General features: G+C 42.0%; 1 non-coding gene across 1 annotated transcript; it reads right to left on the bottom strand.

The window, feature by feature from the left end:
* Positions 1–6,811: 6,811 nt before the first annotated feature.
* Positions 6,812–6,919, bottom strand: LOC127747297 (small nucleolar RNA R71). Its single transcript, XR_008009097.1, has one exon. It is a non-coding gene; the product is annotated as a small nucleolar RNA R71 (small nucleolar RNA).
* Between the last annotated feature and the right edge of the window lie 3,027 nt (positions 6,920–9,946).

The raw sequence follows: 9,946 nt of genomic DNA, 5'->3' as shown, positions 1-9,946 counted from the left end.
AGGATCCTTTCCAGTTTACTGTCAACTTTCATTCTCCAGGTTGAGTTGTTCCAATGTCGTTTCAGATTAGAATGAGGTCGTCCTTAGCAAAGGCTCGCTGTATTACCTTTTGATTGTATCTGGAAGCCATTCGTCATTTTAATGCCGCTTCCCTTATCTGAGCTCTTTCTCGGACTTCCAGAAGTAGGTCGAGCTCTTCCCTTTGAAGTTGGAAGTTGGCTTCTTCGCTATAGTAGATCACTCTAGGTGACCTTTCTTCAATCTCTACTGGGATCATTGCCTCCATTCCATATGCTAATCGGAAGGGTGATTCCTTTGTGGTGGAATGTGGCGTTGTTCGATATGCCCATCAAACCTATGGGAGCTCCTCGGCCCAGTCTCCCTTTGCATCCTGTAACCTCTGCTTCAGCCCAGCCAGTATGACTTTGTTAGCAGCTTCAGCTTGTCCATTGGCTTGGGAATGTTCAACAGAGGTGAATTGTTGTCTTATATTCAAGTCGGCTGCTAGCTTTCTAAAGCCTGCGTCTGTGAACTGAGTACCATTGCTTGTGGTGATGGAGTATGGAATCCCAAACCTTGTAACGATATTTCTATATAGAAATTTCTGACTTCTTTGAGCAGTGGCGTTAGCTAGTGGTTCTGCCTCAATCCACTTTGTGAAGTAGTCTATTCCCACTATGAGGAATTTGACTTGTCCCGATCCTTGAGAAAAAGGTCCGAGAAGGTCGAGTCCCCATTTTGCGAACGGCCAAGTTGAGGTCACGCTGATGAATTCCTCTGGTGGGGCGATGTGGAAGTTGGCATGTTTCTGACATGATGAACATGTCTTTACAAATTCTACATCTTCTTTTTGCAGGCTTGGCCAATAAAATTCTACCCGAAGTACCTTTTTGGCGAGTGCCTGCGCTCCGAGGTGATTGCCACAAATGCCACTGTGTACTTTTTCTAGGACGTCTTTTGTGTTGGAAATCAGCACGTATTTTAACAGTGGTATTGAAATCCCTCTTTTGTATAGAGTATTATTTATGATGGTATAGTATTGTGCTTCTCGTTTTAACCTCTTTGCCTCTTTCTCATCTGTGGGGAGAGCTTCTATTCTGAGGTAGTTAATTGTGGGAGTCATCCATCCCTAATCGCGACCTGTTATGGCTAGGACTTTTTCTTATTCTGAGATTGATGGATTCTGTAGAACTTCTTGGATGAGGCTTCTATTGTTGCCCCCTGGTTTGGTGCTGGCTAGTTTTGAGAGTGCATCAGCCCGGGCATTCTGTTCTCGGGGTATGTGACGAATCTCATATTCTCCGAATTGTCCGACCTGTTATTTGTGAAGTAACTACCTGTGAGTCACTGAAGATGATAAGTTGTTGAGCTCCAACCTCCCTAGCCAGCTTCAAACCAGCTAGTAGTGCCTTATATTCCGCTTGATTGTTTGAGGCAGGGAACCCGAATTTGAGGGAGAGTTCGATTTGGGTTCCTTGGTCGCTTTCAATTATTATGCCCGCGCCACTTCCCGTTTTATTTGAGGAACCATCCACATATAGTTTCCATTCTGTGGGGATTTCCAGTGTGTCCGTGAATTCCGTAATGAAGTCGGCCAGATATTGAGATTTAATGGCCGTCCGAGCTTCGTATTGAAGATTAAATTTGGATAACTCGACTGCCCATCGCAAGATTTTGCCTGCCAAGTCTGTTTTCTGTAAGATCCCTTTTATGGGCTGGTTGGTCCGAACTCTAATGGTGTGAGTTTGGAAGTATAGGCGAAGTCGTCGTGATGTTAGTATGAGAGCGTAAGCAAACTTTTCTATTTTCTGGTAGTTCAGCTCGGATCCTTGTAAAGCTTTGCTGATAAAGTATATGGGCTGTTGCCCGCTGTTGTCTTCTCGGACCAGTGCTGAGGCTATTGCCCAATTTCCTATTGCGAGGTATAATATGAGTGATTCTCCTTCCTGTGGCCAAGTTAGTATAGGTGGTCGTCCCAGGAATCTTTTGAAGTCTTGAAAGGCATGCTTGCATTCCGCTGTCCATTCAAACTCTTTTCCCTTCCTTAGAGTGGCGTAGAAGGGGAGAGATCTTATTGCTGATCTAGCCAGGAATCTGGACAAGGCTCCCAACCTCCCGTTGAGTTGTTGTACCTCTTTGATACAAGTCAGACTTTTCATGTCGAGTATGGCCCTGCACTTATCCGGGTTTGCCTCGATTCCTCTCTATGTGATCATAAAACCCAAGAATTTACCAGCTTCTACTGCGAAGGTGTATTTTTCGGGATTGAGTTGCATGCCGTGTCATCTTATAGTGTTGAATACTTATGTCAGGTCGGATAATAACATCTCTTCATTTTGCGTCTTTACTAGCATGTCGTCCACGTAAACTTCCATGACCTTTCCGATGTGATCCGAAAAAACCTTGTTCATTAATCTTTGGTAGTTGGCTCCGGCGTTTTTAAGATCGAAGGGCATGACAATGTAGCAGTAATTTGCCTTTGGGGTTAAGAATGAGGTTTTTTCTTGGTCGGGTGGGTACATTGGGATTTGATTATATCCCGAGTATGCATCCATGAAGGAGAGGTATTTATATCCGGAGGAGGCATCTACCAGTGCGTCGATGCTTGGGACCGGATAAGGATCTTTTGGGCAGGCTTTGTTGAGATCGGTATAGTCAGTGCACATTCTCCACTTCCCGTTTGACTTTTTTACCAATACGACATTAGCAAGCCATAGCGGGTATTTGAATTCTCTTATGAAACCTGCCTCCAGTAGAGCTCGTACCTGTTCTTCCACAGCTTGAGAGTGTTCTGGTCCTAGCTTTCTACGCTTTGTTGTACCGGCCGAGATCCTGGGTAGACTGCTAGCTTGTGGCACATTAGCTTGGGATCTATGCCTAGCATGTCTGCGGCCTTCCACACAAAGAGGTCAGCGTTGTCTCGTAGAAACTGTATGAGTGATTCTTTTATGTCTCCTTTTAGGAGTATGCCGATATTGGTTGTTTGGTCCGAGGTATCTCTGATCTAGATTTTCTCTATTTCTCCTTCAGGTTGTGGGCGGAGCTCTTCCCGCCTCTGAACTCCACCAAGCTCAATTGTGTGGAATTCTTCTCCTCTGCCTCTGAGGTTTAGACTTTCGTTGTAACAGCGGTGCGCCATATTCTGATCTGCTTTTATCGTAGCTATTCCTCCTGCAGTTGGGAACTTCATGCATAGTGCAAGTCGAGACTATTGCGCCGAGCTGATTTAACGTTGTCCGACCTATTAGGGCATTATAGGCTAAACTTACGTCGACTACAATGTAATCTATTTTGAGTGTTCTTGACTGACTTCCTTTTCTGAAAGTTGTGTGGAGTGAGATGTATCCCATCGATTGAGCTGGGGTATCTCCTAGCCCGAACAGTCTGTCTGGATATGCTTTGAGTTCTTTTTCTTCCAAGCCGAGTTTGTCAAAAGAAGTTTTGAATAAGATATCGGCGGAGCTCCCCTGGTCTATCAACGTGCGGTAAAGATTTTCGTTTGCCAGTATAATAGTGATGACCATGGGATCGTCATGCCCTGATGCGACGCCGGATCTTGCTTGGTAAAAGTGATCGCCGGGATGTCGGGTGCTTCCTCCTGTCCTACGACGTGATATACGTCTTTGAGATGTCTTTTGTGAGATGATTTGGAGATTCCTCCCCCGACAAATCTGCCGTGTGTCATGTGGACATGTCTTTCTGGCGTTCAAGATGATCGCGCGGTTGGTCCGACATCTTCTGCTATTCTTCTTTTTCTTTGTTCATCATCATGGGTGGCCAGATATCGATCTAGCTTTCCTTCTTGTACGAGCTTTTCTATGACTTTTTTAAGTCGAAACACCCATTGGTGGAGTGTCCACAGATCCGATGGTATTCGCAATATTCAGCCCGGATTCCTCCTTTTTTGCCTTTGAGTGGCCGAGCTGGTGGTATTTTTTCCGTGTTGCAAACCTCTCTGTATACATCCACAAGAGACACACGAAGAGGGGTGTAATTGTGGTATTTATTTATTTTCTCTCCATGTCGATCTTCTTTCTTTCTGGAATCTTTGTCTTTTTCCCGGGGGGTGAACCCGGCCTTTGAGGTCTCTCCTAATCGGGAGTTTTCCTCCATGTTGATGTACTTTTCCGCTCGTTCCTGCACCTCGTTCAGAGATGTGGGGTACTTCTTTGATATAGATTGACTAAAGGGCCCTTCGCGTAAGCCATTAATGAGGCCCATAATAGCGACTTCTATTGGCAGGTTCTGTATATCCATGCATGTCTTGTTGAATCTTTCCATGTAGTTACGCAGGGTTTCCCGTTCTCATTGTCTAATTTCCAGTAAGCTCGGAGCATGTTTAGCTTTGTCCTTTTGGATGGAGAATCTGGCCAAGAATTTCTAAGCCATGTCATTGAAACTTGAGATGGACCTAGGAGGGAGGTTGTCGAACCATCTAATTGCTGTTTTTGTTAAAGTAGTTGGAAAGGCTTTGCAACGAACTGCATCTGAGGCGTCTGTGAGATACATTCTGCTTCTGAAGTTGCTGAGATGATGGCCGGGATCTGTAGTGCCGTTGTATAAGGTCATGTCTTGGAGTTTAAAGTCCTTTGGGAATTTTGTCTTCATGATCTCCTTGGAGAATAGGTCTTGCTCCTTGCGGGCGCTATCTTCAGGAGTGGATCGGCTCGCTTTATTCTTGACATCAGCTTCAAGTTTTAGGAGTTTGTTCTCCAATTTCCGGCGTCGCCTTATTTCCCTTTGTAGGTCCTTCTCGGCCTCTCGTTGACGTAGGGCATCTTTTTCAAGTTGTTTTAACCGGTCTTGAAATGCATCCATGGCTCCCTCGTTTGGGGAGTTCTTCTTGTTGTCGATTTGGGAAGTATCTTTTGGTGTCATATCAGCATTTTTATACGATGTTCTTTCCTCTAGATCTGAGGTGTGGTCGTTGTCATGGTCGTCCGCTATGGTGATGGGATGACTTTCAGGTCCCCGGCAACAGCGCCAATGTTCCGAGGGTTACCTGAAACTATAGGTCGATCGCGGATGAGATTTTCTGTAATGGTCAGAGTTGCTATGTTCGACTTGCTGGACTTGGTGGCGGTGCTGATTCCTCCGTCCCCAGAGGGCGGGGGGGTACCTGCAAGGGACTCCGATGCTTAAGTTAGCAAGGGTATTAAACAGGTATTGAGTAGAATCAGAGTATGAGTTATACTTGGGTGCTCCAGTGTATTTATAATGGTGTAGAGTGGCCTTTACAGATAAGATAAGTTGGTTATCTTATCTTATCTTTATCTTTATCTTTCATGGGAACCGCCCTTATCTCTATAGGCTTGGGCTGCCTTTGGATTGGGGTCGTGTTCCTCTATTTGGACCATTTATTGGGCTATCCTGTGACTTGGCCGAACTCTTTGAGAAGAGGTCGGGTCATCCTGAGCTGAAGAGGTCGGTCGCTTTGTCTGTAGAACATCCCGGGTCGGACAGCTCGACCCAGGGTATGAACACTATCTTTTCAAAATCTTTTTCAAAAATCAAATCTTTTTCATTTTTCTTCTTATTTTTTGAAAATTTTAAAATTTATTTTCAAAATCTTTTTCTTATCTTTATTTCATGATTTTCGAAAACTTTACAAACAATTAATGTGATTGATTCAAAAATTTGAAGTCTGTTACTTTCTTGTTAAGAAAGGTTCAATCTTTAAATTCTAGAATCATATCTTTTAGTTTCTTGTTAGTCAAGTAATCAATTTTAATTTTATAAATCAAATCTTTTTAATTTCTTTTTCAAATCTTTTTCAAAATAAATTTCAATCATATCTTTTTAATCATATCTTTTTCAAAATCAATTTCAAAAATCTTTTCTAACTTCTTATCTTTTCAAAAATTGATTTTCAAATCTTTTTCAACTAACTAATTAACTCTTTGTTTATTTCTTATCTTTTTCAGAACCACCTAACCACTTTTCTGTTTCTAATTTTCGAAAATCACCTCCCTCTTTTTCAAAATTCTTTTTAATTAACTAATTGTTTCAAATTTTAATTTTGATTTAATTTTTGAAAATCACTAACCATTTTTCAAAAAAAATTTAGAAAACTCCTATCTCTCACCTCCTTCTATTTATTTATTCATTTACTAACTCTTCTCTTCATCTAAAAATTCGAACCCTCTCTTCTCCTCTATGTTTGAATTTTTCTCATCCTTCTTCTATTCTTTTCTTCTTCTACTCACATAAAAGAATCTCTATACTGTAACATAGAGGATTTCTCTTCCTTTTCTGTTCTCTTCTTTTTCATATGAGCAGGAGCAAGGACAAGGACATTCTTGTTGAATCAGATCCTGAACCTAAAAGGACTCTAAAGAAGAAACTAAGAGAAGCTAAAGCACAACAATCCAGAGAAAACCTTACAGAGAATCTCGAAAAAGAAAGAGACATGGCCGAACCTAATAACAATGGTGGAGGCACAAGGAGGATGCTTAGTGATTATACTACACACACTTTCAATTTTTATGGAAGAAGTATCTCAATCCCTGCCATTGGAGCAAACAATTTTGAGCTGAAGCCTCAACTAGTTGCTCTAATGCAACAGAACTGCAAGTTTCATGGACTTCCATCAGAAGATCCCTATCAGTTTTTAACTGAATTCTTGTAGATCTGTGATATTGTTAAGTCTAATGGAGTAGATCTTGAAATCTACAGGCTCATGCTTTTTCCTTTTGCTGTAAGAGACAGAGCTAGAACATGGTTAGACTCACAACCTAAAGATAGCCAGGACTCTTGGGATAAGCTGGTCACGGCCTTCTTGGCCAAGTTCTTTCCTTCTCAAAAGCTGAGCAAGCTTAGAGTGGATGTTCAGACCTTAAAGCAAAAAGATGGCGAATCCCTCTATGAAGCTTGGGAAAGATACAAGTAGTTAACCAAAAAGTGTCCTTCTGACATGCTTTCAGAGTGGACATTTTGGATATATTATACGATGGTCTATCTGAGTTCTCTAAGATGTCATTGGACCATTCTGCAGGTGGATCCATTCACCTAAAGAAAACACCTGCAGAAGCTCAAGAACTCATTGACATGGTTGCAAATAACCAATTCATGTACACCTCTGAGAGGAATCCTGTGAGTAATGGGACACTTTAGAGGAAGGAAGTTCTTGAAATTGATGCTCTGAATGCCATATTGGCTCAGAACAAAATGTTGACTCAGCAAGTTAACATGATTTCTCAGAGTCTGAATGGATTGCAAAATGCATCCAACAGTACTAAAGAAGCATCTTCTGAAGAAGAAACTTATGATCCTGAGAACCCTGCAATGGCAGAGGTGAATTACATGGGTGAAGCCTATGGAAACACCTATAATTCCTCATGGAGAAATCATTCAAATTTCTCATGGAAGGATCAACAAAAGCCCCAACAAGGCTTTAATAATGGTGGAAGAAACAGGTTTAGCAATAGCAAGCCTTTTCCATCATCTTCTCAGTAACAGACAGAGAATTCTGAGCAGAGCCCCTCTAGCTTAGAAAATATAGTCTCTGATCTATCTAAGGACACTTTAAGTTTCATGAATGAAACAAGGTCCTCCATTAGAAACTTGGAGGCACAAGTGGGTCAGGTAAGTAAGAAAATCACTGAAACTCCTCCTAGTACTCTCCCAAGTAATACATAAGAGAATCCAAAAAGAGAGTGCAAGGCCATTGATATAATCAAAATGGCCGAATCCAAAGAGGAAGGGAGGACGTGAATCCCAATAAGGAAGACCTCATGGGACGTCCTCCAGACAGAAAGGAGTTCCCTATTGAAAACCTAAAGGAATCTGAGGTCATATAGAGACCATAGAGATTCCATTAAACTTCCTTCTGCCATTCATGAGCTCTGAGAACTATTCTTCCTCTGAAGAGGATGAAGATGTAACTGAAGAGCAAGTTGCTCAATATCTAGGAGCTATCATGAAGCTGAATGCCAAGTTGTTTGATAATGAGACTTGGAAAGATGAACCTCCCTTGCTCATTAGTGAACTAAATACATGGGTTTAGCAAACTTTACCTCAAAGGAAACAAGATCCTGGTAAATTCTTAATACCATGTACCATAGGCACCATGACCTTTGAGAAGGCTTTGTGTGACCTGGGGTCAGGTATAAATATTATGCCACTCTCTGTAATGGAGAAACTAGGGATCTTTGAGGTACAAGCTGCAAGAATCTTATTAGAGATGGCAGACAAGTCAATAAAACAAGCTTATGGATTGGTAGAGGACGTGTTAGTAAAGGTTAAAGGCCTTTACATCCCTGCTGATTTCATAATCTTGGACACTGGAAAGGATGAGAATGAATCCATCATTCTTGGAAGACCCTTCCTAGCCACAGCAGGAGCTGTGATTGATGTTGACAGAGGAGAGCTAGTCCTTCAATTGAATTGGGGCTACCTTATGTTTAAAGCTCAAGGATCTTCCTCTGCAACCATAAAAAAGAGGCACGATAAGCTTCTCTCAATACAAAGTCAAACAAAACCCCCACAATCAAACTCTAAGTTTGGTGTTGGGAGGCCACAACCAAACTCTAAGTTTGGTGTTGAACCCCCACATTCAAACTCTAAGTTTGGTGTTGGGAGGTCCCAACAATGCTCTGAACATCTGTGAAGCTCCATGAGAGCTCACTGTCAAGCTATTGACATTAAAGAAGCGCTTATTGGGAGGCAACCCAATTTTTATTTATCTATATTTCTATTGTTCTTTTATGTTTAATTAGGTTTATGATCATGTGGAGTCACAAAATAATTACAAAAATTAAAAACAGAATAAACAAACAGCAGAAGAAAAAGCACACCCTGGAGGAAGAGATGTCTGGCGTTTAAACGCCAAAAACAAGCATCTATCTGGCGTTTAATGCCAGAACAAGCACCAAGCTGGCGTTAAACGCCAGAAACATGATACATTTTGGCGTTTAACGCCAGAAACAAGCTGCAATCTGGCATTAAATGCCAGGATTGCATACAGAGGGCGTTTTACACGCCTAAAAGGTGTAGGGATGAGAAATCCTTGACACCTCAAGATCTGTAGACCCCACAGGATCTCCTCAGGATCTGCGGACCCCACAAGATCCCCACCTACCCCATTTCTCTCTTCTTCACACAATCCAATAACACTATACCCTTCACCAATCAACTCAATCTCTATTCCCCATTACTCCTTCACCAATCACATCCACCACTCTTCCCCATAAACCCCACCTACCTTTAAAATTCAAAATCTCTTTCCCACCCAAACCCATCCTAAATAGCCAAAACCAAACCCCTCTCCCTCCACTATATAAACCCCTCCATCCTTCTTCATTTTCACAAAACACTACCCTCTCTTCTCAATGGTGCCAACAACTTGGTACGCACAATTGTAATATCACTCTTCACAACTTCGCACAACTAACCAGCAAGTGCACTGGGTCGTCCAAGTAATACCTTACGTGAGTAAGGGTCAATCCCACGGAGATTGTCGGTATAAAGCAAGCTATGGTTGATGACAGGTCATCATATACCCATTTTTCAAGCTAATTTCACTTGTTTCATTAGTCTTTATGAACTTTCTTGCATCCTAAGTAAGTAATTTGGAATGAAAATGCATAACTTCTTTAAATCAAACAACCACCATTAAATTGAGGCTAAATCATGAGGTTTGGGCAAAAATTAATTGATTTTTAATGAATTATAAACCTTATGAGTTTAGAGATACTTTGATTAGTTGTTTTGGTTTCTTGAAGGTGAAGAAAGGAAGAAAAGAAGTCAAACGTGGCTTAAGAAAGCGTGGCCCAAGGAAAAAAGAATGTGGCGCATGGAAGGGAGGAAGCTACACTGCCCTCCAGGAGAGCACACTGCCCTCCAGGAGAGCAGCATATTGAACCAAGCCTTGAAAAGCATCACTGCCCTGCCCACAACAAGGGCGGAGCACAATTTGATGCCAAGGACCGAAGGAAGCAAAAACTCT

Source organism: Arachis duranensis, chromosome 4 (assembly GCF_000817695.3).
Source record: "Arachis duranensis cultivar V14167 chromosome 4, aradu.V14167.gnm2.J7QH, whole genome shotgun sequence".
Taxonomy (NCBI): domain Eukaryota; kingdom Viridiplantae; phylum Streptophyta; class Magnoliopsida; order Fabales; family Fabaceae; genus Arachis; species Arachis duranensis.
Note: the sequence above shows the minus strand (reverse complement) of the source record. Positions and strands in the feature narration are given on the sequence as shown.